We start from the raw sequence: 27,548 nt of genomic DNA on the forward strand, positions 1-27,548 counted from the left end.
ATTTCATCCTCCAGTAGCAACTTGCGAGACCTTAAGTGAGTGCAAACCCTTCTGTTTACTATGGAAGAAACTGGAGTTTGGGAACATTAATAGCCAGGTAGAAGCAGATATAGAACCAAGTTCTAGAGTGATGCTTTTTCCATTACCCTTGGTTCTCCAAAAACAAAAACAAACAAACAAACAAAAAAAAAACAAAAAAACAATCAGAATGACAAAAACTTTCTTTCCCCTTGTTCATAGGCCTTCGTTTTTACCTTAAGTTTGCCCAGCTAACATGAAAACTCACTTTGGAGAAGTCTATTTGTTCTGTCTCATTTCTAGAACTGAATTGAATGCTATTTTCAAATATCTCCTTGAACTTTGGGATGGTTAAAGAATGCTCTACAAAAATTTTTAATCTTTGAGACACCTGGGTGGCTCAGTCCATTGAGCATCCGACTCTTGATCTCGGCTCAGGTCATGATCCCAGGGTCGTGGGACTGAGCCTCGCATCAGGCTCCTCACTGAATGTGGAACTTACTGAAGATTCTCTCTCTTTCCCTCTGCCCCTCTCCCTGGCTCCTGTGTTCTCTGTCTCTCTCTAAAAATAAGTAATTTTTGAAGCTGGACATTCCTTTCAAATATATTGTAAAAGTAAATAATCCTTTGAGATTTAAGATATTTTTATTGGGCTTTGATTTGTTACTAAGATGTATAATTTTCTCATCTAATTTTAGTCTTTAATTTTCTATGAGTGGTAATTAAAGTGCTATGTCAGGCATTTGGGGGAATACAGAAGAGAGAAACCAAAATATTTAAGTTGAAATTACTTTATAATAATAAGCTACACAAACATTTGTTCTAAACCTCAATTCTTTTATTGTCATAATTGGAAGCAGCTAAGAAAGTCTTCCTTTTGTTTGTCTTTGGCATGTAATGAAGTTGAAATATAACTATTTATAGTGACTAAATCAATAATCCACTTCTCCAAATACGATTATTTCCATAAAGTTTACATTTTCTCAACAGTAGACAAATCTTGATCATAAATATTATTTTTTTCCCTCAGGAAAGAAATCAAAATCCATTTTTAAGGACCAGTTGAACGACTAGAGATTTCAACATGCCTAAAACTGAAGAAATATTTTGTGAAATACGAATCCATTGTCACTACCTGTCACCCAGACCCCTTCCCCCACAGCACTTAAAAATTTCAGCAGGAAGCTTTCAACCAACAGAACACAGTGATCGATACCACAAGCAGGGACTCACAGAGTCAACGGCATGAAACATTAATTGTCATTCTGACAGTTCAGGTTTTGAGACACGATACTCTAGTTGAGACGAGTCAATGCATCGGGGCGCCTGGGTGGTTCAGATGGGTTCACTGTCCAACTCTTGGTTTTGACTCAGGTCATGATTTCATAGTTTGTGAGTTAGAGCCACCTGTTGGGCTCTGCGCTGACAGTGTGGAGCCTGCTTGGGATTTGCCCTATCTCCCTCTCTCTCTGCCCCTCTCCCCCCCCACACACTCTCTTTCTCTCTCTTTTTCTCTCAAAAAAAAAAAAAAGACTAGCCGATGCATCAAGTATCATCAACCAGGCTGCTTCATACAGCTGCTCAGGATGTGCACTGCCAACTTCCAGGGGGAGCCATAAAACAAAAACAAAAACAAAAACAAAAACAAAAACAACAAACAAACAAAAAACACCTGTTGTCTTCTGTAGCAAACCAACACCAAGTATTTAAGGAGTACTGCTTTAAATAAATTAGTGAGTTTTTATTTCTGTTTTGAGAGTGTTTCATTTTATTGTAATTTTAACTGAATGTGTCCCCTGAAGTAGGTTGGTAAAGGACAATTTCCAAAGGTGGAAAAATAAGTAAGTGGCATGACTAGGCATGGGGAGGTGTGATTGCTGTTTCAAACCCTTCAAACCCTGGTTTGCCAGCAGATGTTGAACATGTTGTTTCGACACTCCTTCCCTCCATGTACTCTTCAAGAAGACACGGCTGGCGATGTTTGCTTCATATTTCAGATGGGATGCTTGACAATGTGTGCCACGCCTTTTGCCATTCTCAGACAAAATGGGACACCCTAAATGTCTTTAGCCTTTAATATCGGCAAAGTTAACACATCCCCCGGGCCTGCTGCGGACGACAGGAAGTACATTGAGCAAGTGAGCGTGAATCCACAGATCCCCTTAAAGGCAGGGGCAAGGGAAGGACCAGAGTTAGGGCTGGAAAGATTTAAGCTAAGTGCTTACCTGTCCTTCTGCGAGGGTTCAGCATTAGTGCATTCTGTCTTCCTTACTCTGTCCCACTGTTCCACATGGGGGGACCTTGAATTACAAAATGGATTCGTGATGCTTTGAAATTGAGGGGGTGGGTGGGGGAAAGGAGACAAGCAAAGGCCTGCCGGAAATTAGAGATCACTGCACATCTTTCTATGCTTCATCTCCCTTGACCCGGGGCTTTGCACTTAGTGCGAGGGGAAGGGTAGTGACAAAACGGAGGTGCCAGTGAACCTATGTTTTGTTATTCTACTGAAAACGGTAGGTCCTTAATAAAGGCTAATACATTTCATCGTGCTTAGTATTGAGGATCCTTTGCTATACAAGTGAAAGGCGAAAAACACTATTCGGGATACATTCTCGTGGTTTTCCTGTTTTCCAAAGACTGGTGACCTTTTCAGAGTGCAGAATCAGGTTGGCAACATGTTGCGATGATGTACGGAGGGAGGTATGAATACGTGACAATTCACAAGATTTTTCAGAGCCCATGGTGAAATTCCAGGCAGAGGGGAAAAAAATACCCAAAGGACTAGCCCTGTTGACTTTTCTTGTAAAGCTTCCACAAGTTTTAAGGATGTAAAAGTTTTGTGTGTGTGCGTGTGTGTTTGAGAGTGTGTGTGTGTGTGTGTGTGTGTGTGTGTGTGTGTGTGTGTTTGAGAGTGTGTGTGTGTGCGGTTGAGTGTGGGTAAGAGCTCCTGCCTGCGACTCTGAGTTCCATGAAGAATTTGCTTGTAGAAACAGGCCTTCTCTCCATACAATGTTAACATGTTGTTAAGTCTAATACAAAGGCAATGACTTAGGATATAATGACAAATCAATCCGAAGCATCAAATGAGGGCTTTTTAAGGACTTTACTCTGTCAAATAAATATCCGGCTTTGCATTAAAATCTGATTGAAAGAAATCACTGTAAGGGCCACATACCTCCACCTGCTAAGATGAACACAGAATGAAACCTTTGTCCCACACGCCCAACATTTGTCTTTTTCTTTTCTACTGGGCTATTATTTCACGTTTGTTGCCCCAGCTCTGGGCAGTGCATGCTGTCTGTGTTAAGTTCAGGGCTTTTGTTTATGGACTTCACCAGCACCTCCAAGAGGTACCCTTTTAGTTTCTTTTTAAAAATTTTTTAACGTTCATTTTTATTTTTCGGAGAGAGAGAGAGCGAGCGCGCGCGCGTGCATGTGTGCGAGTGAGTCGGGGAGGGGCGGGCAGCAGACAGCCTGATCCGGGGCTCGAACTCATGAGCTGTGAGGTCATGACCTGAGCCAAAGTCGGAGGCTTCACCGACTGACCCACCCAGGCGCCGCAAGAGGTGCCCTTTTAGTTAGTGAATTGCAGGACCTGTGCCCTGGGAGCACCCTAGCGCGTGCTGCTTTGTTTTAAGCAAAACCCACAAAGGGTAAACTCGCTTGGCACAGAGACTTCTCTCATCTGCCCCTTCAAATGTTCTTCTTCCCCTCCATGTTCTCCCACCCCACTCACTTCCTTGGAAATGTCTTTTTTTTCCAACTACTTGACTAAAAGTCAAAAAATGCAGAGTTTGGCACTGGTGTTTTTTCCTCCCGTCACCGGTAAGTCTTGGAACAGCGTTGACTGAAAGTGTTTTCGAAAGCACATTTTCACGCCTTTATTATTCAGCAGTCGTACCTGACAGGTTAAGTTCACTCATGTGTCACGCTTCTTCCTTCTTTCCGTTTTCAGAGCATCATTTATGGCACAGGAGGAGGAAAAGGAAGTGGAGGAGGAGACAGAGTGGGTTTTGTTGCTGTTCCTGATTTATTCAACATCATTATCGCACACGCCAAGTCTTTTTTTTTGTTTTTTGTTTTTGTTTTTGTTTTTGTTTTTCTGGAGATAGACAACAACATCCGAATGTGTTCCTTTCAGCGAGTCAGCTGAAGTAGAGATGCTAATTTCTCTATTGATCATGATTGCGGTTCCTTCTTTTCCTTTGTCTTCCTCTTTCTCTCTCTCTTTTTAAAAAACACTTATTTATTTGGGGGAGAGTACAGATGGGGGAGGGGCAGAAAGAAGGGGGACAGAAGATCTGAAGTGGGCTCTGTGCTGACCTCAGAGAGCCCGGTGTGGGGCTCGAACTTATGAACCGTGAGATCATGATCTGAGCCAAAGTCGGACGCTCAACAGACTGTGCCACCCAGGCGCCCCTCTCTTTCTCTTTTTTTTTTAATTTTTTTTTCAATGTTTATTTATTTTTGGGACAGAGAGAGACAGAGCATGAACGGGGGAGGGGCAGAGAGAGAGGGAAACACAGAATCAGAAACAGGCTCCAGGCTCCGAGCCATCAGCCCAGAGCCCGACGCGGGGCTCGAACTCACGGACCGCGAGACCGTGACCTGGCTGAAGTCGGACGCTTAACCGACTGCGCCACCCAGGCGCCCCTCTTTCTCTCTTTTTAATAAATTACCCCCTTAATGCTTCACTTATGATTTCCAGCTTATATTTCTTTAAAGTGGAACGTGCTAAGTACAGAAATTATCTAGATTTTATTTATTTTTTCTGACTTTTGTTGTTTTCTCCATCTTCACCATCTTTTCATCCGTATCTATTTTGACAGTTTTTCTTCCCCCTAATGACTTGCCTTGATTTGAACAAAGTACTCATCTCAGTTCTCCTGGAAAGCACGTTCTCTTTTTGCACTCATATTTAGTTCAATAAATACGTAAATCCGATCGTCCCATGGTAAGTATAGCACAAGTGACAGGAGCAGATTTGAGGACTCTTGAGGAGCCAACCATTGACCTGGTGGGATCAAAGCCATGTTGGTGACAAGAGAGGGGCCGGGGGGTATCTGGAGGGTCTAATTTGAAGATCAGTGAGGGGAATTGGTATAACATTCTTGGGGACAGCCGCTACACAGAAAGCACCAGTTATAATTGATTGGGATATTGGGGTACTTGGTGAGAGACACAAAGAGACAAGCAGCAACGTGGAAGAAAAAAACAAAACGAAACGTTATGGGTATGGGGAGCTTCAGTGCCGTGATTCCCAAACCTGGATACATTTAAAATTTTTTCAAATGGTTTTGTTTATTTTTGATAGAGAGAGAGAACAGGCAAGGGGCAAAGGGAGAGGGAGGCAGAAGATGTCAAGGAGGCTCCATGCTGAGACCAGAAAGCCCCATACAAGGGCTTGGACTCACAAACCACGAGATCACGACCTGAGCTGAAGTTGGATGCTTAACCAACTGAGTCACCCAGACGCCCCATACCCGGGTGCATTTAAAATCACTGAGGAAGCTTTTAAAAGTACTGATGTGTTAGCATCACCCAGGCCATCAACTAGAATCTCCGGGGCTGGGACCCGGACATCAGTGTTTTTAAGAAACTCCACACCCAGGAGCCTCCCATACAGACAGGATTGAGACCTCAGCTTTAGTATGAATGATTGGTTTAAGTAACAAAAACAAAAAAGATGATTCTCACACAATTATCTTCGAGCGTTTCCTCCCAGCAGATGAAGGGAAAGGACAGTTTTGTTCTACCTTCAAAGTACCAGAATCACTGTTGGCTGAACTTGACGAGGAAAGTCTGCTTGTCGAAAATGGGGTGATCTCACAATGGCCGGAAATGGGAACCAAACCCTGTTAGGCAGAAAGCAGCCGGTCACGCTCGTGTATTAATCTGCGTGGACTTTAGCTCCTTCCCGACTTCTAGGAAGAAACAGTCTGCCACTCAACAGCAACAAGAATTTGTAAGTGTTTGTAAGTGTATCTGTGGTGAGTACTTGTCCTTAGTGCATTTGCTTTTTTCTCTTTAATTTTTAAAATGTTTATTTATTTTTGAGAGAGAGACAGAATGCGAGTGGGGAAGGGGGAGAGAGAGAGAGAGAGAGAGGGAGACACAGAATCGGAGTCGGGCTCTAGGCTCCGAGCTGTCAGTACAGAGCCTGACGCAGGGCTCGATCTCACGAACCATGAGATCATGACCTGAGCCGAACTCTGACACTTAATCAGCGACTGAGCCACCCAGGCCCCCCTAGTGTTTTCGCTTTTAATAAATACACTTTTAAGTATGCATTTCGCTGTTGGCCTCCCTGGATGTATTCATTCCATCCTTAATTTTTTTTTGTTGTTAAATGTTTTTTGCTATTTCCCAAAGAATGTTAAATCCCAAATATACACAGTGGAGGACTCAGAAGGGGTTTTTCTCGTTGAGGTGTTTTCTTTCATGAATTTTTATGCCCTTTTCTCAATTAATTTTTAACAAGTGTAATTTATCTCTTGTCCCTGATTCTCTATTCATTTTTGGATTCTCCCCGATTGCTAAGAACTTGTAACCGTTTTACAATTTATAAAAGGAACTCGATCAAAGTTGAGCTATGCATGTAAAAAACTAGAACTAGGATACAAATTTATTTCTGGCCTTTGAGTTTGACGTTGTTATATGTATGTGTACATATATTCCTATATAGATACATACATGTTTGACAAACAAACAAAAAAAAGCATAAAAACGTTCTAAACAGTGAATGGTACCAGATAGAAAATTTTTCTTGCTTCTCCAGAGTGAAACACTTTGTTTACATTAAGTCAGCTTTGCTGGTAAGTGTATATGTGTGTGTGTGTGTGTGTGTGTGTGTGTGCGTGTGTGTTCATGTATTCTTACTGATTCATTTCATTGTTTTGACCAAATTATTTCCTTGACAATTTTATTTTTGCTTAAATCACCTATGATTTTTTCACTTAGCTAGCAAGTGGCAGAGATGGAACTCAACCTTTGGAATCTCTCACTGAAAACCCTCCATGTTTCATGCTACAACATGGATAAGCCTCGAGGACAAATGGTAGGTGAAAGAAGCCAGGCACAAAATGTCGAGTACGGTATGATTTCACTTATGCAAAATCCCTAGAAGAGTCAAATTCGTGGAGATAGAAAGTGGAAGAGGGGCTGCCAGAGGCTGGGGGTTTGAGAAATGGGGAGTTATTTTTTAATATCTTTAATTTTTTTTTTAATGTTTATTTTTGAGAGAGAGAGAGAGAGAGAGAGAGAGCAGGGGAGGGGTGGAGAGAGAGGGAGACACACAACCCAAGGCAGGCTCCAGGGTCTGAGCCGTCAGCACAGAGCCCGATGCGGGGCTTGAACTCCTGAGCTGTGAAATCATGACCTGAGCTGAAGTCTGACGCTTAATCGACTGAGCCACTCAGGAGCCCCAAGGAATGGGGAGTTATTATTTTTTTTTTAATTTTTTTTTCAACGTTTATTTTTATTTTTGGGACAGAGAGAGACAGAGCATGAGCGGGGGAGGGGCAGAGAGAGAGGGAGACACAGAATCGGAAACAGGCTCCAGGCTCCGAGCCATCAGCCCAGAGCCCGACGCGGGGCTCGAACTCCCAGACCGTGAGATCGTGACCTGGCTGAAGTCGGACGCTTAACCGACTGCGCCACCCAGGCGCCCTTGGGGAGTTATTTTTAAATGGATGCAGAGTTTTGGTTGAGGAAGATGAAAATGTGCTGGAGATGGATGGTGATGGTGGTTGCACCACAGTGTGACTATGTTTAAAACCACGGAACTGTATGCTTAAAACATGGTTAAGGTGGCGAATTTTATATTATGTATATTTAGTCACAATTTAAAAAACGAGAAAATAAACCTATGTGTTTTCCAATTTAGCAAGCCTTTCATTTTATTTATTACAGATAATACATCGTTAATTTTTATTTTAACGTAGTCAATTTTAAAGATCTCTGACAATACGCCAGTAGTTTAATTCGTGAGAATGGCCCGAAATTGAGATAATTCCTGAACAGAGGTGATTCCTGAAAATGATGATTGCCATTTGATTGGAAACTATATATATTATTTTTTTAAACTTTTTTTTTAACATTTATTTATTTTTGAAAGACAGAGAGAGACACAGCGCAAACGGGGGAGGGCCAGAGAGAGAGGGAGACACAATCCGAAGCAGTCTCCAGGCTCCGAACCATCAGCACAGAGCCCGACGTGGGGCTCGAACTCACGGACCTCGAGATAGTGACCTGAGCCGAAGTCGGCCGCCCAACCGACTGAGCCACCCAGGCACCCCGGAAACTGTATATATTCTTAAATAAAAGATCCCTTAGTGTTTTCTTACATGTGAATAGGGTTGCACGGTTTACAAAATGCTTTTAGGTATAAATTTATTTCTTTTTTAATTCTCAGGACAAACTTATAAGCATTATCCACATTTGACAGATTAGAGAATTAAGGTGGAGAGAAAATATCCGGTAGAGATAAGTCACCGACTCCATGCTAATAGCTCCCGTAAGGAAACTTTACCAGTAGAAGCACCACACCCGAATTGCCACCTCTTTAGGGAATGTGACTCCTCACATGAAGGCAGACTAAAGACATTTGCAGGACAAGGGGTCAGGGAACGGAAGGGCAGAAAAGACAGAGGATGGGGATTGTGAGGAGCTGTACACAGGGTCAGTCCATAGCAATTTGGGTATTTGATGCTTCTGTTTTTGCAAATCTCCGTATTTCTGCTGTGAGGCACAGCAACACCTGAGAGAGTGTATTACATGTAATATTGGAACCTTAAATTAACCAGCAAACTCTGCTTCCTTCCCCTGGTTCCTTAAACCCTTAGTGTTTGTGATTTGCTTCTCATTCTTCACACACACACACACACACACACACACACACACATCTCGAAAGTAGACAACAAAAGCTCAGAACCCCCAAACACAACCGACATAAAACAAACCCTCCCTTTCGTGTTCGGATGGAATGTCTCCCATTTCGGTGTGGGTCTGTTGTCTTTGTGTTAGAATGTGAGTGCCCGGTGGGCGGGGACCCTGTCACTCTGGATTAACTCTCCCACGGGTTTAGTGAATCACTGCAAGCCGAGGTGTGCTTATTAAACTTGAATGACTGATAAGACAAGTAATTGCGCCAGAAGAAATGCTAATTTTAAAATGTCTCTAAATTCCTGAACTTCACACGTGGGAAGTCCAGTGACCTGGGGTAGCTCTTGGGAATTAGTAATCCGATACAGAATCTTTCCCCTTTGTGTCACCTGTTACAATTTGGCTTCCCTTTGCTGGGACTGAAAATCATTACCAGCTGACAGCTCTGTGAAGCCTGATGTCTGCAACCAAAGCGACGTGTAGAATGTTGCTGACGCCGGGCAGGTAAGGACCTTGATCCATACGTTTGTCTGGATTGCTTAGATAATCCAGATCACTCTGCGGAGTTCTGGAAGTCCGTTTCGATGGATATTTATTTTAGTAGGTTGCCAACTGAGTCTGAGGACAACAAATCTTGATTTAATCTGAGGCAGGGTCTAGAATTGTTGACTTTGCCTTTTATTAACGTTATAGGAAGAGGAAGTGCCTATTTTGATTAACTGAATAGCCATGGAGTGGAAAAAGATCTATTTGCGAACACAGCAGACTGACTAGTACTTAGAACGAAAAGAGAGTGGATCCAGACGAAACCAGGATCTCCCGGATCACACCATTCACACGGCAGCAGATTTTGGAAACCACATTGACTCTTTTGGCTGCACTCAAGTGATATCAACTAAGAGGTATGTAAGTTGCAAAACAAAACAAAATAGAGCTTAAGTGCGTATTGCTGGACTCCCACTAAAACACGGGACAAACCTTTGCTTACATAGAGATGCTATGGTGTCATGGAAAAATGGACGGGCTTGGAATTAGAAAAGCTGGTTCTGCAAGCTAGCTCTACTAGCTGTGTGATTGGTCAGTGTGAGCCCAGTCCTCAGCTAAACAAAGGGAAACCGTTGTATGCCATTTATATTTTAATTAATTAATTCGTTAACTAACTTTAAAGTTTTACTTATTTATTTAGAGAGAGAGAAGGGCAGAGAGAGAGAGAGAGAGAGAAGCCCATTCTGCACTGACAGCACAGAGCCTGATGTGGTGCTCAGTCTCATGAACCGTGAGATCGTGACCCGAGCCGATATCAAGAGTTGCTCGCTCAACCACCTGAGCCACCCACGTACCCCTTGTATGTGCTTTTAAAAGTGGTTGTCTGTGAAAGTTCCAAATACCGAATGAAGATACACCCCTTCTCCAGGAGTTAGAGCTTAATTTTTCTCCCTTTGGAGATGGACTGTATTTAAAGACTTGCTTCCAGTGAAGCGTAAGGAAAAGGGAAATTTGTACCCGTATTGTGCAGAAAAGTGGCAAATATGAGCTTAACCAAGTGATCAAGGCCAACATTACCAATGATAAGTAACGTCAATAGTATATACCCAGTGAGATTATGTCATGAGTCAGGCACTTCACTCTGGTGTTCTTCCCCACCAAACCATAACCCTAGTCTTGACATTGAACACAAATTAAAGGTCATTCTATAAACTGCCTAATCCATACTCTTCAAAAGATATTAACCTCTACAGGGAGCCGGGTGAAGGGTCTATGGGGACTCTCTGTGCTATCTCGGTGACTTTTCTGAAAATCCAAATTTATTCCAAAAGAAAAAGAAAAAGAAAACAGTGGTCATGATAATTGAGCTGATGTACATGACGGGAATTTGTGGACACACAGGATTCTAAAAATGTAGAGAGTATTATTATTATTAGAATAACTACATTTAACGCTTAGTGATCCACAAAGTATATTATTAGTCAAGTACTGGGCTGATAACTGATGTTTGGAGTTCTAGACGACCAGCACCCTCAAAGTAATGAGGATTTTTCAGGAAGAATTGAATTACTATCCATATAATCTACATGTAGACGGCTCAGATCATGATTTGTGTATCAATAACCAAATAACTGATAGAGTACATAAATATGTTAATTTCACTTATACAAACTTGGATGAAATTGGGCAGCAAATTAGAAATTCAAAATCTCGAAGATGCCTATAAAGATTAAGGTAATTTTCCATTTCCTCCAGAATTGGCAGCACTAAGTAAAGCGAGATCAATATTAATTAAGAAACCCAGGGAGAAGAATAATAAATTACCGAAATTGGTTGGTTAACTGAAGTTGTTATGTCATTCAGAAGTTAGAATTACGGAATTAGACTTAAAAGGAATTTTAGAGATCAGTTGCTCAAATCCTTTTATTTTAAGGGGAAAGGAAGAATATTTAATTTGGAGATGCTGTAAAGCTTTTTCAAGATCTTCCCCTTGGTTGGCAAAGGCACAGAACGTGGATTTCAATCATTTCCCTCAGAGGCAGGGGCTCTTTTGTGGGGCATGAGCCTCTGGGATCTCTCGACCCCTGCAATTATATGCAAACACTTACCTGTATGTACACATTTGAATTTTTCTGAAAGAAGTTCATAACAGCTTTCATCAGAGCCTTAACGGAGCCTTAACCTCCAGAAGGATAAGAGGAGCCACTGCTTTAGAATTCAAAATATTACTCATTACAACTGCCCTTGGAACATTGCTAGAATAATTTTAATGTTTCTACAGCTTGCATCGTATATTTTTAATTTTTAATTTTTTAAAAATTTTTAGTGGTTTTATATATTTTTGAGAGAGAGAGAGAGAGGGAGAGAGAGAGAGAAAGAGAGAAAGTGGGGGAGGGGCAGAGAGAGAGAGAGAGAGAGAGAGAGAGAGAGGGACAGGGCATCTGAAGCAAGTTTTGTGCTGACAGGGAAGAGCCCGATGCAGAGCTCGAACTTGCGAACCGTGTGATCGTGACCTGAGCCCAAGTTGGACGCTTAACCGACTGAGCCACCCAGGCACCCCAGCTTGCGTCATATTTCAAATAGAGAAAGAGTAGCTGGGTCCTGGTTCCCAGAAGTTATCACATTCTTTGGCAAAACCAGATGATAAGATTTCATCTGGACATGTTCTCCTTTCTTCTGCGAACAAGGTAGGCTTTTGTCAACTAGGTAAAAGGTAAATGATGTATGGAGCACCTCTGATGTGCTGATCTCTAACTATATTAGTCTAATATCAATACTAATATTCCATTTTACAAACGAGGAAACGAAGACACGGAGTAACTTAGTAGTTGGTAACTTGTCTGAAACTCACAAAGCTAGTAACTGGTAAAACCATACTTTTTGAAGCCAGATACCAGGGCTTGTACTTATAAACACCACAATGCACGTCTTTGCTTCTGATGTATTAAATAATTCTGTGGTGCATTGGATGAGCAAGCTTATCATTGTGCTTTGTGGAGATTTTTTTTTTTTTAATTTTTTTTTCAACGTTTATTTATTTTTGGGACAGAGAGAGAGCATGAACGGGGGAGGGGCAGAGAGAGAGGGAAACACAGAATCGGAAACAAGCTCCAGGCTCTGAGCCATCAGCCCAGAGCCCAACGCGGGGCTCGAACTCACAGACCTCGAGATCGTGACCTGGCTGAAGTCGGACGCTTAACCGACTGCGCCACCCAGGCGCCCCATGTGGAGATTCTTAATTGGCAACAGTAAAGGCCGCAGAATGTGGAGAAAGAGGTATGGGCTCGGTAGGTTAAGGTAATACAAACGTGAGGAGTTCGGTTTCCACCTCCTTCTAGCTCACCTTGGACAAGCAACGTGACCACCCTAAGTCTTGGTTGTCTTATCTCTAAAATGGGGATAATAATAGTATTTACCTCATAGGGTTGTCCCGATGATGCAATGAGATAATGCATGCAAAACACTTAACATTGCTCGTGCCAAAGAGTCTATGCTCTTTAAATGTTAGCAATTATTCATATAACCGGATGTGCTAATTCTTCTTCACTTCATAATATGGTTTTCGTCAACCAGGAAAAGAGGAGCAAAAAGGTTGCCACATATAGTTAAACCTTAACATGGTTTAAATGAATTCCCTAAAATTTCAATTTATCCCGATACCGACTTTACCAATCTCTAAAAATAGCCAAATGAAATGCCACCCTGGCTGTGTGCAAGTCTGTGGATATTCTAAAATCTACTGAATAGTACAGTTTAACATGGGCGATTTGTACCGTATGTGAAATATATCTCAATAAAGCAGATATATGTTTTCAAAGTTACCATGGCTGACACAAGACACAGAGAAAACCCACTAAATCTAACCAAGCATTTAATGAAGGATAGACACTTGATTTTTAGAATCGAATGATGTCAAATGCCAGTAACTGCTCGTTGCCTGATGCTTTGATTCTTCTAGAAGTTGTAGAACTTGTTTTCTGTGTACTAATAGACTTCATTGTACTCATCTGGTGGCCTGAAATACAACAGTACAAATGGCATGCAGCATATGATCAAGGGGTGCCTTAAACGAAAGGAGTCTGTGCCTCAATGCGTCCAAGTAGGTAGGAGATATCAATATGTTACAGGTAGATAAATGATTTCTGTGGCACGTTTTATACATAAACATCATGAGTTATGGTACTTCTGTTGATACGCATTCATATTCTAACATGGTATTCAGTGGGACTCGTCTATAAATTGCATGGAAATCCTGATTTATAAAACAGTGCTCCTCAGGGCTTCCCTCCGTTCATTTTTGCTTTTGCTTTTTGGTTACTATAACATTTTGCAGAGGATCAAAGAGGCGTTCACACAGAGTATCAATGCATGTCAGTGGCTTGGATTTGTAGATGTGCAGAATAATGGCATCTTGTTAAAAAAAAAAAAGGTGTGTCCTCGGGAAAGGTGTTGAAAAGACATTGAAATCCACGATGTCGGTCTTTTTATGGATCCAGTTGTATTTTGAACAGACAAAATGCCCTCCAACTTTAGCGTCTTGATGGCTGTTTTGATGCTGAGTGATTCCAGCTTCACAAATCAAAGGAAACGAAGGAAACATTACACGACCTATGCAAATTCTTCCTCACACATTTACTCCTAATATACTTCTTTGAGGTGAGACGTTGTGCCCAAGTTGAAAGTCTAAAAGCTGGAGAGAGCTATCGGCTTTCTGTCTGGGATCTACCGTGCAATCAAATGGGACATTTTTGATCTGGATTAGCTGTCATAGTCTCCTCGCTTGTACAATGTGAGTCAGAAGTGCACATTCACGAGACAACGGAACTTCACATTTTAGTGTAAGACTAACGTCTCATGTCCTAGACCTTCTCGTTCCTTATGAATTAACAGCATTAGACGATGGGGCCAAGAAGAGTGTCAGCTATCAATCGTGCCTTATCGAAGTAATATCAGGCGAGATCATCAAAAGTACTTCATTTTTTTTTTTAAGTTTATTTATTTTGAGAGACAGAGAGAGACAGCATGAGCAGGGAAGGGGCCGAGAGAGGGAGAGAGTAGGAGAATCCTAAGAGGGCTCTGCACCATCAGAGAAGAGCCCCACCTCAGGCTCGAACTCACGAACGGTGAGATCATGACCGGAGCCAAAATCAAGAGTCAGACACTTAACCGACTGAATCACCCAGATGCTCCAAAAGTATTTCATTTTAAAAACTGTCTGTTGGGGCGCCTGGGTGGCTCGGCCAGTTAAGCGTCCCAACTTCGGCTCAGGTCATGATCTCACGGTTTGTGGGTTTGAGCCCCGAATCGGGCTCTGCGCTGACAGCTCAGAGCCCGGAGCCTGCTTTGGATTTCGGATTCAGTGTCTCTCTCTCTCTCACTCTCTCTCTCTCTCTCTGCCCCTCCCCCGCTCGTGCTCTGTCTCACTCTGTTTCTCAAAAACAAATAAACGTTGAAAAAAGTTTAAAAACTGTCTCTGTTATCGAACCATTGACTCTAGGTGAACCTAAACCAAAGGAAGAATTTGCAGTTTGAAATGTTTAGCGTGTCTTTTCCACTTAAAGCAAGCAGCTTTGAAGGCCCTAGCGGTCTGGGGGCTGGGGTGGGGGTGCGGGGGGGAAGGGATAGTTCAAAGTCCTCTGTATTCTCTGAACCTAGCTTTTCAGACAGAAAGCTCTGTGTGCAGCACAAGTTTTCAGAGTCAGAGTCCAGAGGAAATCAGGCCTTTGGCAGAAAGTCCTGTGCAGGGGGTGGTGGTGGGGGGGGGGGTGCTGTTCCTCAGGGGAAATTGCTACCTCTTTTCCAATTAGTCAGAAGCTTCGTGGAGGAAATCAGGCTTCAGAAGCTGTTTGAATGATGGCAGCAAGAGAATTTAGGACTAAGTGGGGCCTGTGGACGGCGCCAGGTGCTAAGTGCAGCTTGGGAAAAGCTTGCAAGGGGATATGGCGATGTGATCAAATGCTTCGACGGAATAAGAGACGCAGAGAACGCACACCACGGTGGTGAGCGTGTTCTGCAAGTGGCACCACGTGACGTGTGCTGCTTGTCACCCGCACGAGACTCCGCTCTACCCCAAATCCAGTTTTTGGGCACACCGCCTCCTTCGGGCACAAGTACTAAGCCCATGCTTCCAGTACTGGAATCACGCACACCGGCTGGCCCTGAAAGCCGCTTCCGCCGTGATTTTGGGGGGGATGCCGGAGATCTAGTTCGCAGGTCGAGGTTTTTTTTCCCTTTCATTGAGTCATTGAGTAACTCAATGAAAAATTCACATTTACCGAGAGGCAGTTACTGTGCTAGAGATACGGGACCAGATGGAGAGAGGTCCTGTCCCCTTAACTCTGCGGGACGGGCTGATATCAAGCTGGCAGTGGGCTCCGGGCACAGAGGTACCCACCCCCCACCCCCGGGGGGTAGTCAGCAGACCCAGAAGAGACGCCCAGAGAAAGCGGCAGGTGGAAATTCAGCCGCTCCTCCTGGGATGAGTGCCAGTTCGCTACAAAGTACAGACAACAGCAAAGGACCGATGGATATAAAAGGGCTGAGAATTTAAAAAAAATCATGCACGAGGTACATGGCTGTCCCTGTACGAGACGGTGGTGAACCCCAAACATCGCAGTTTTGTGGCTGGACAGGTGGCACTCGGGTGACACGATCTATACATTCGGCGGAGCTGAGCACAGTGGTGGGATATGGAAGGAAGATGAAAAGCATTGTCTTGGATGATGCACTTTTTGATCGCTACTAAGCTAGAGGGCTAATCGCTATGTCTCAGATACTGTTAAAGTAATAGTTAATGGTTATTATTGTCTTACAGCATTTGAATCTAGCTTAAAAGAGAAGTGTGTGCTTGGAGCTAAATATGAAAGCTCATCACAACCACATGAGATGAAAACAGAAATTTCTATTACTATTGATAGCCGTGGATGACAGAGATGATATTTATTACCGCAGACAGCTAAATCTCTATGTATATCAGAGGGGAGGGGGAGGAAACTTTTGGAAATCAAATGCACTGACAGGAAATGCCTAAGTGAAAAAAAAAAACACGTCGGTTCAGAGAGGCAACCTTTATCTTTCACTCTCACGATTAAACATAAGCAGCCTCCTTTGGGCCGGGTTTGTGAGTGTCCCTCTCCAGTGTTAATTTCCACTGGTGTGTATTTGTTAATAAGAATCTATTCATATTTCTCAGGGGTAGAGTTCATTACTTCGGGAACATTACTTACGGAGATTTCCCATAATCGGAAATCTCCATAGCTCTTGTAAAAATCTTTGCTTTTCTTTAAATGTGGACACCAGTTTAGAAAGATCAGCCACCGATAACTCAGGAAGCTTTAAAGTGTAACAAGTGGAAAAAGATTAATTAGCCTTGACTGAGTTAGATGATAACACAAAACAGGAATACTGCGTATTCAAGGTTATATGGCAGGATAAGAGATTAGAACGTGTTACGTTAGACTTTACTATGATTCATGTGCAGAACTTCTGGAACACCTAAGTATGTCTGACCCTGGGGTCAGGGACCATGTTACTGATTGTCTTTCTAATCCCCCTTAATACTCCCTGATAAAGGAGATCCTCAGCACTCTTGAGGAAATATTTTTAGGGAAATCCATGAAAAGCGTGTGATATGAAGAAGTGTTAATAATTGGACGATGACTATTGCAGGGTCACATAAGAATAGAAGCATTTGTTTATTTCTATTTTTTTGTGGTAAGAGGTACACGTGTATGTAATGATGCATTCAAACAACATGGCACTCACAGAAACTGCTGGCTGTCCAAAATTCCTTACTTTATTAAAAAAACGTTTATTTATTTATTTTGAGAGAGAGAGTGCAAGCAGGGGAAGGGCAGAGAGAGAGGAGACACAGAATCTCAAGCAGGCTCTGCACTGTCAGCACAGAGACCGATGCGGGACTCGAAGTCCTGAGTAAGATCATGACCTGAGCTGAAATCACGAATTGGATGCTTAACTGATGCCCCTGTCACTTAAAAAAAAAAAAAAAAGTTTATTTTTTTTTTTGAGAGAGAGAGAGAGAGTGCGAGTGGAGGGGAGGGGCAGACACTAAATCCAAAGCAGGCTGCAGGCTCCGAGCTGTCAGCACAGAGCCTGTCACGGGGCTTGAACTCACAAACCGTGAGATCGTGACCTGAGCTGAAGTTGGACACTTTAGCCACTCAGGCGCCACAACTTTTAATGTTTTAAAACAAGCTTACTATCTTTCAAGTCCTGGGGATCTCTTACAAATTCCTTTTTTATTCTTTGATCAAAAATGGTATCAACAGATTACCTTTGATTTCAGCTCGCTGTTCATCTAGCAGATTCAGCTCGCTGTGAATGACTAATAGGAAATATCCACCAATGGGTATTTGCTCCTGAAAATGTGCATATTTTTAACCAGATCAAGTCTTAACGGGTGGAATGTTTTGAGGTTTTTGTTTTTGTTTTTTATTGTCAGGGAGGTTGCTTAAGGTGCTGCCCATGCTATTTGTTGTCTTATGTTCTTCCCTCTAAACCTATTTATTTCCCTTCTTTAAAAAGTCTGTCAGGGAATAAAAGTCATATAGTAAACCCTGTTTAGCAATAAGAATTGCATATACAACTTTATTCCCCTTTGTCAACAATATAATAATGTAATTTTTTAAAAGAGAAAAATATCATTGTCTCGGGATTTAACCTTGACTCATTTTCATCACGTGACTTTTCTTCCATTCTTTGTTTATAGCCAGAGACGCATTTTGACATGGCTGCAGTCTTAACATAGGTTGAGCTGTGTTGGAGAATTCAGTGAGGTGATGCCTGTAAGATGCAGCCACAGTATTTTTTTAATCCTTTTTAATGTTTTTATTTATTTTTGAAGGAGAGAGAGAGCATGAGCTGGGGAAGAGCAGGGAGAGAGGGAGGCACAGAATTCGAAGCAGGCTCCAGGCTTCGAGCTATCAGCACAGAGGCCGATTTGGGGCTCGAACTAACCAACTGTGAGATCATTACCTGAGCTGAAGTCAGACGCTTAACCAACTGAGCCACCCAGGCGCCCCTAAATTCTTTGCCTGCATTTTAAGATTTCATCCCCACAAAGGCCCAGTGAAGCTGACGGAATCATTGCTCTCATTTTCCATTGAGGGAACTGGTGCAGTGAGGTTAAGTGACCTGGCCAAGGTTACTCAACTGGTAGGATATGAAATCAGGCAGATCAGATCATCCTAAGGCTTGTTATTGTTATTAAAATGCCATGCGGTGATTTTTCACAACAGTGTGGGCACCGGGCATAATCATTAAGTGTCTTAAAGTTATTAGGTGAAAAGGTAGCTGTTTGCATCTTACAATCGCATCTGGCAATTGTGACTAACGAAGTTAACTTTTTTCCTTTTTGGTTTATGAGTCCTGCTCTCTTACTTGTATAAACTGTAGGTTTACAAACGTTGTAAGCAACAAATAGCATCTCTGGACAGATTGTCGTGGGTTTACGCAAAGTCAGGACGGTATGCCATTGTTTCCGCTTCGTGGCTTGATTCTACGGCACGAAATGAAAAGATTCTACCTAAGAGAATTCCAGTCATATGGTCTGACATGTTCACAGTGGTTTAAATAGCCGTGCACTTAGCACGGAGAGAGAGAGAGAGAGAGACAAAATATGCGATTTAATTACAATTGCCGCGATGAATTCCGAGTTGATCTTGCTTCTCCCACATGAGTTGACCACAATTTTAAGCTTGGCATCGTCTGAAAGCTTGAGGAATGTATTTCCAGTAATTGCCAGGCCACTTCATTGTTCCTCTGTATACATAAACACTAGGCTGTGATCAGAGTCGTCATGCTTGAGCTGTGATCTGAAATTCACTTTTGCTATAAGGATTGACTAATCTGGTTCCTACTGACAGCAGTTTCCATTTACTGTATTAGCTCTCTCACTTCAGTGCCACGCAGCTCCAGTTAGGGAGAGGAAAGCAAAAACTGTTAAAAGTAGTAGACGTGTTAGTCATCACATATCAAATTGCTCAAACATCTGATGTCGTTGCGATCCGTGTCCCCCCCCCGCCTTCCCCCCTCAACCCGGCAAGTTAAAAAAAAAAAAAGTTCAACAATCTCCACTTGTTGGAGACACAATGCTGCTCTGCGCTGAACAGGTTAAATGAGGGGGCTGCAAATTAATGATTCAATGGGAAATAGCGCATGCTGCAGAACTCTTGCAACAGCTTCCCCTTTTCTCCCCCGTGCTTCATCACTCTTGCATGGCTTGGCCTTTCTACCCTTCACCCCTGCCCTGTCATTATCTGCAGATGTTATCTGCCCAGCATATGTTGTAACCTATGAGATTCTGGGACTTGTTCCCACCCTGCTCCACTCCCCCTCCCTCACCCCTCTGTGCTGGGGCCCTGGTCCTTCCAAAGGGAGCCCTTGAGACCGGGAGAGACGGACCGACAGGCAAAAGGGAAGGAAAAAGAGGTAGTAGATCTCTTACGTTAGCGTGAGCTACAGACTGTGCTTCATTGCCACCCCTATTTGATGAGAGCTGTTGCGACACGGTTGAAAAAGTAAATAGTCATCTTATGAGTCTTAAGGAATTTGATTCCAGGCCATGGACTGAAAGACACTTTTCTTCCCCCCTATGTCAAGTGCACTCGTGTTTTATAAAATGAGACATCTCTGAGAAGAGAATAATGTGGCATTCTAGTGAGAGTACTAATTGAAAAGCCGTTTCATTTGCCTTCGTGCTTGTATTTATTGCTTCGTTGAATTAATTTTGATTATTTTACATTTTCCTAAATATAGACAAAATAAACCAAGAGAGAATGTAAAAAAGTAAAATTAGGTATCAAGATATACTTTTTAAAAATCCATATAGGGGCGCCTGGGTGGCGCAGTCGGTTAAGCGTCTGACTTCAGCCAGGTCACGATCTCGCGGTCTCTGAGTTCGAGCCCCGCGTCGGGCTCTGGGCTGATGGCTCGGAGCCTGGAGCCTGTGTCCGATTCTGTGTCTCCCTCTCTCTCTGCCCCTTCCCCGTTCATGCTCTGTCTCTCTCTGTCCCAAAAATAAATAAACGTTGAAAAAAAAATAAAAAAAAAAATCCATATAAAATGGGCCTGTCCATGCCTGACCTGATCTTCCCCGTTCGAGCTCAATTTTGTCTGTAGGAGGAAAATCTTTGCTACATCTCAGATGGTTCCACCATCACATATCAGCAATGATGGGTTTTATAAACCATTGGCCACGTCTCACCTTCTGCCCACGTCCACTGTATCGTGTTTATGGGGCATCTGGGACTGAGGCAACTTCAGACTCCAGAAGTAACCCACTAGGGTCGCTCTAGAGAAAATCTAAATTGGATTAATCTAAAATACCATTTTAGACTTTTCCGTTCCGTCCAGGCAACCGCGACAGTTTTGCTAAAGGCCCATAAAATACAGCGAATTGTTAAATAATATTCCCTTGGCGAAAACCAAATCGTACTGAGAAATCTTTGGAACTATTTCTACCATATGTCTCTTAGATAAGATCACAAGTGTTAAGTAATGTGGTAACTTTTAGCAGGTTAACAATCACAGCTTCAGTGTCATAAGATCGCTGGGTAACTGTCATGACCCAGAATCAAAGTCTTTGGTATTTGCTTTCACATACTTTCAAACAGTAAGCTCCATTAGCAATCTTCTCGGATAGTCTCAAGTAGTTTCATATTTGCAAGTGGTGATCAATGTTGTAAAAACATACATTAGCCATTAAATTGATATTTCCCTTTGGGAACCATTTTCATAAACATTTACATTTTCTCAAATAAAAGACCTGAGCTCTTTTATCATAATATTGTGGAGGGCCATTAATTGTGAAGACAGAAAAAAACAAAAAACAAAATGGAAGCTGGAATTTGGGCTTTAACATATATCACTTAATGGGACTATTCTGGTTGCTGAAAATAAGGCTCTATATGATACTGGGAAAATGTCGTTCTTAAGGATTTATCTTTTTATATTTATACTGTGTTCCAGTTTATTATTTCTGGGCCTAGTTTCTTCTTTATCTTCCCAGCTCTGTCACTAACAGGCCATGTGATTTTGGGTATTTAGCCAAATCTTGGCTTGATGTTGGAGTAATTGACCACTTGGTTGCTAAGATCTTTTCTAGCCTTGAGAGCCTTTGACACCGTGGTCTATATCTTGTAGTAGTCCATTTGTTCCTAGACACAATCAGGGGACACTTCGATAGGAGACAGTACAAGTGTCGCCACCTATAGGTGGAAAATATACTTACAATAGCGAAAGAGAAGGACCATATCCTGGTCAAGAACACCCTAAGAAAAGAATAGGAATTCATTTTAATCCTTACAAATGCCCAACTCCACCTACCACCATATTCCTAAATGTTTCTCTTTTCTTTTTCTCCTTCTAATATTACTGCAGGTTTCAATCTATGTTATCACTACACAGTTAGCTTTAGTTTCCTTCCGCATGCTGTAAAAACTTGACCGATGGATCTAGATTTTGAGATTTTTACCATGTATGAAAAATTTCATGACTTCAGTATTATTAAAGACTTCTATTAACCACACGGCTTCACTCTTCATGTTGAACCAAATTTCAGGTTAGGTACCCAGGGGAAAAAGGGACGAGTACAAACCACCTGGAGGAAAGTTTGAATCACTTCGTAATTGAAGATGCTGTTGTGGCTTTATGGATTCAATTTTTAATGAAAATGAAATAAAACCATTGTAGTGTTGGTAGCATGAAGATACAGTAGATAAATTGAAACTCAGCTTCGATTTATTTCCCTGTTACGGGTAAGGGGAAATCTTCCCTCAAAGAAAAATGAACAATTAGAAGAAGAAGAAGAAGAAGAAAAAAAACCTTGATAAATTAAGAAACCATCTACCAGTTAAACTGACACTCCATATGCAGAGGAAACAATTTCCATGCATGTTATAAAAAATGTGTTAAATCAACTAACATTGATATAACTTCAAGCAATTAGGAGAACGCTAATAATGATATGAGTCTTCAGCTGTAAATAATTATGCTGCCCCAAGGCTATGCTTTAATTCTGGCTTGCTGTATCTATAAACAATAATCAAACTGCAAAGCAAGTTGTGTTGTTTTTGTTCACAGTTTGTGAAATGATTTTTATACCCTACAGTGATGCTGATGGCTATTTTGACCTTCAAGAACTCCGGCCTGTGAGGCTAAGAGCTAATGTGCACTTTCATCGATGTGAGTTGGAGACACACAGCGGGTTGTAGTGCCTGTTTTCCATGAGTATAAAAGCTGCTCTCGTCAATCAGTGTGTGTTGTGAAAAGGGGGCTTGCCGCTGTGACTCAATAAATGGGGACATTAGGAGGAAATGTTCTAATTGCTGCTACCCACATCTTGTTAATGAGTAATGTACAGTGAGACTCCATGCCATTGTGGCTAAACTGTTTCTACAATTTATTCTTATGTTGCAACTAACATTTAACATAATGAAGTATCATAATTGCAACCATTAAAGTCAAGATTAAGATTTGTTTAATTAGAATTAAGAAAATGTAAAATAGAAAACTACTTTCCAATGGTGGGTATACAGGATGGGTTCAGGGAGACGCAGGGGAGACAGCTCGCGGGGTGCCCGTTGCAGACATTGCATGTAGAAAATTGTTCACTGGAGGTCTCTTCCTTGGAATTTGTTGGTGTTGTTGTTGTTGTTGTTGTTGTTGTTGTTGTTAATGCTCCAGTCAAAAGTATAGAGAAAACAAAGTATACAGGGCATTAACTTGGCCACGTATAAAGATAGTGTGTTATTATTCAGATCGTTAGAGTTGTAGCTTTTAAATTTCAGAATTTACATTACCCCTAGGCTAAACAAATAATATCTTAAAACACACAACTCACATTACCATCAATGCAAGTTATCAGATGAATTAGGGAGGAAATAAGCCCCTGACTTTGTATAGGAAATGTCATAACTTTGTAAAGCCAAATGGACACTAAACCTCTATTTTAATTATCTACATGTCCAAACACAGGCGCTTATATAATATGATATTTTTACATAAGCGAAGGGACGAAACATGGTTAATGGAATGCTTTGAGGAAATATGCCTTGTCCAAATTCATTAAGTGAGACCGGTTTCATTTGGGTCACGTCGTGTTTTTCTTCCCCTCACGACTTTGTTAAATGCTTAAAGGTTCTAAGGTGCTACCAGCGATAGAATTTTGGATTTTCTCTCTCTGAGAACTGCTCTTCACCCTCTTCTAACACTCTCTTTCTAGACAACTCAAAAACTCCAGTCCCCGCCCCCACCCTAGGTCTACATTTTGTTATCAAGGTTCTTTTCTTTGGGAAAGAAGTTCTCCTTTTGTCGCCATGAAATCTATCAATAGCAGACTCTGCCATAAAGGGAGCCCCCCGGGGAAAGAGTACTAGGTTTGGGGAGAGACCAGGGTTCTATAAATCCTTGTCTATCTTAAGCCAGTCAGCTGAAATCTCGTGCCTTTATTTTTCCCTAGACAGATGGGGTTAACTCTCTCTGTTCTATCCTCACAAGTTTTGAGAGCATCTAATAAAGGCACACTGAAACTTGAATGTGTCCAAAAAAATGCAGCTTGGGGTTCACTTCATGGAGGTTGACCCATACTGATTTCACTGACTGCATTGATTAATTACCTTGAAAGGAGATAAGAAGGGGGGTGACATTTCACTACTTCCAAAAGAAACTATCTTCTTTTCTTCTTTTTCTTGTATCTTATATGCATCACATTGAAGAGGTTCTCAGTATGAATCAAGTGACCAATTCCATAAAATAATATCAAGTTCTTTTTTTATGAACTTTAAGCTAAATTTAAACAAGCACTGCAAATTATCTGAAAAACAGAGATCAGGATGCTTTCTCACTTATTCTTTAACAAAGCTGTAAAATATTATGTGTACAAACTAAGCGAGGATCTGATTTTCATAGCAATATATTCGAAGATAATGGTGTTTGAGAACCCTATCTGATTGGCTGGCCGTTACAGTGTGCTAAGCAATTGTTGATATCAGATTTCTTGGCTTACTATGGAATTTATTTTTGTAGTCTTTTCCCTTCCCCTCCATTATTAATTTAAAATGACAGCTTAGCTTTTGTATATACTTAAAACTTTGGGGGTGCCTGGGTGACTCAGTCAGTTAAGCGTCAGACTTCGGCTCAGGTCATGATCTCGCGGTTCATGAGTTCGAGCCCCGTGTTGGGCTCTGTGCCGGCAGCTCAGAGCCTGGAGCCTGCTTTGGATTCTGTGTCTCCCTCTCTGCCCCTCCCCCACTTGTGCTCTCTCTCTCAAAAATAAACATTAAAAAAATTTATAATTAAAACTTTGTATAAAATTCGAGTTTACCAATTTGTAGAAATGCTTAAGAACTTCAGCTTACAAATGCAGTTACATTCATTTAATCCATGTATTTAATCATTCAATATTTATTGAGAATCCTGTATGTATCCGTTGGTGGGCGGGACACTGCTTATAAAGAACCACAAGGAGGAACAGGGTGATTTGGGAGGAGGGAGAGATAATGACTTGCACTTTGGACATAGTACTTTGACTTTCTGGGGAACTTCCAGAAGCGTTGGGTCAATTGGTGGCGTTCAGAATGATCCTTGACTGATAATATGTAAAGATCTATTGCCTTTCGTAAGAGTTTAGAACTTAAACTTTCTATGCAATTGTGGAAAAAATTGACAGTGTTCAGTATGTGAATTTACAATGTTAGTTGACTCCTGCTGTTATGTAGGTAATTCAAGAGCAGTTGACAATTATGTTTAACTTGATGATAAAGGAAAAATTGTGGTTGCTTGAAATAGGATATTCACATATATTCTAAACTTTCACCAGATCTGCACTAAATGATTATATGAGTGAAGGAATTTGTGTTAGCCTAATTCTTTTAGTGTTTAAAGCAAGAACTTCCCTTCCCTCCTTTCTCCCCCCCCCCCCCTCCCTTCTCACTGTGAATCATCTATGCCTTCACTAAGATGGCAACCACTGGCCACCTTTGAGTATCCTGAACCTAAAATGTAACTAGTGAGACTGAGGAACTAAATTTTAAATTGTATTTAGTTTTAATTCATCCAAGCTAATATTTATTTATTTATTTATTTATTTGTTTATTTATTTTTGAGAGATAGAGACAGAGTGCGAGTAGAGGAGGGGCAGAGAGAGAGGGAGACAAAGAATCCGAAGCAGGCTCCAGACTCTGAGCTGTCAGCACGGAGCCCAACACTGGGCTCGAACTCACAAACCTCGAGATCATGACCTGAGCCGAAGTTAGACGCTTAACCGACTGAGCCACCCAGGCACCCCAATCTTAATTTTTGAAAAAGTGAAGTGGATTAGAATACTTTCTGCTAAACACAGCGTTATTGTTTGGCAGGACTCCGTTTCTCTTCAACTGCTGAACTGCGTGAGATCTCAGTATTGCCCTGTAATGAGTATTTGGGGCACAGGTGTTGTTTCACTATCACTCAGAACCACGTGATCAATCTGGTCAATGTCAATGGATGCATTCAATTTGATTTTTTCCCCCCTAGTCACCTAAGTAATGTTGCATTGTATTTATTTGAATATTTTATGAAGACAGCACCAATTACAGTGATAATGATGTAAATCATAACTGGTAATCACATGGATATACTTATTATTTAATTATCTCATAACAAAGTATATTACCATTAAAAATTGAAGTATGGGCGCGTTTTGAGATTCAAAGCAATGGCCTACCACTGATGCAGAATTGAATGGCGATGTGAGAAGATTGAAATAGCAGATGAAAAAAGAGGTCAGAAGAAGATGTCATGAATTTCACCAGGAACAGCAAATACGGTTTACCGCAGCAGAGCAAATTGGAGATGCTGGTTTGTTTGCTGCGCAAACGAATTTTTAAGATGATGAAGTTGGCAACGTAAAAGGGCCGTTTTCTGAAATACATGGTGAATTGCTAATGAAATACATGGTGAAATACACGATGAATTGCTCAATGGTCAAAAAGAATTGATGAAATTAGGTGCCTGAAAGCAAAATTAAATGTCCAGAAAACTATTTTTAGTTTTCTAACACCCTTTGAGCTTGGAAAATTGGCAAGCTATAAAACAGCTTGGATTCTCACAGACACAGAGAAAACTCTCCATTTTTAGCTGGAGAGATGATAAAAGAATGTGTTATTTTAGTTACAAAAATTTTGTTAAAAAATGATGAGGGTAAGGCTAAACAATATCTTATACAAAGTAAAAGATCTTTAGTTAAGCTATCAGATAAATGCCTGTAAAGTATAAGACCTTGTTAACAATATTAGAGATCAATTTGTTCAAAATTTAAACAAAAACCTGTAAGTACTATTTTTAAGCTTTCAATGAGATGTGAGGAAGGAGATGCTGCCCTTCAATACTTTGGGAGTAATTTGTCTCAAAGACTTCCAAATTTCTGAAGAAATGTTGCCAATTCATGGCTTAAAGAAAATCCAACTGATGATACAGATAGTTTTGAATGCTACATCTGTCAAAGACTTTCACTTAGATATAAAAAGTTTCGTTTTTATAATGATGGAGAGTGTTCTAGCAATGTTAGACCAAAAAACAAGTGTTGTTGGAATTTTAAAACAAGAGACTGATGTTTCTCTTATTTCTTTGTTTCATTGCATAACACATAGAAAATATTTGTGCAGGGGCACCTGGGTGGCTCAATCGGTTAAGCATCCCACTTCGGCTCAGGTCATGCTTGTCGTTTGTGAGTTTGAGCCCCGCGTCGGGCTCTGCGCTGACAGCTCGGAGCCCGGTGCCTGCTTCGGATTCTGTGTCTCCTTCTCTCTCTGCCCCTGCCCCACTTGTGCTCTGTCTCTATCAAAAATAAATAAATGTAAAAAAAATTAAAAAAAAGAAAATATTTGTGCAGGATTTTCCAAAACAGATTCTATGAAGAAATTGCATGGATATCGTTATTAAAATCATTCCCTGTAGATATGCAAATGTCATGAATTAACTCTAGTATGTAGAAATGCCGAAAGAAATGGAAGACAGTAAATTTAATGATTTTTATGTTCTTCCAATGCTTACTGGTAGAGTCATAGAAGAGTTTTACAAATGTTTCCTGCATTGTTAGCTCCAACATCAAGAACACTCGGTGTATTCAATACTCAACAAAAATAGCAAAAATAGCAATGCAG

The 27,548-nt window shown here is 41.3% G+C and overlaps 1 protein-coding gene across 1 annotated transcript in view; it reads left to right on the plus strand.

Annotated features, from left to right (window-relative positions):
• Window positions 1-9,178: 9,178 nt before the first annotated feature.
• Window positions 9,179-27,548, plus strand: part of LOC101096891 — a 339,394-nt gene continuing 321,024 nt past the window's right edge. Inside the window, exons 1-2 of the mRNA XM_045058641.1 lie at window positions 9,179-9,405; window positions 9,595-9,803. The gene's annotated coding sequence lies outside the window, so the exon portion shown is untranslated. The remainder of the gene's footprint in view (window positions 9,406-9,594; window positions 9,804-27,548) is intronic.

This window comes from Felis catus, chromosome B2 (assembly GCF_018350175.1).
Source record: "Felis catus isolate Fca126 chromosome B2, F.catus_Fca126_mat1.0, whole genome shotgun sequence".
Classification (NCBI taxonomy): domain Eukaryota; kingdom Metazoa; phylum Chordata; class Mammalia; order Carnivora; family Felidae; genus Felis; species Felis catus.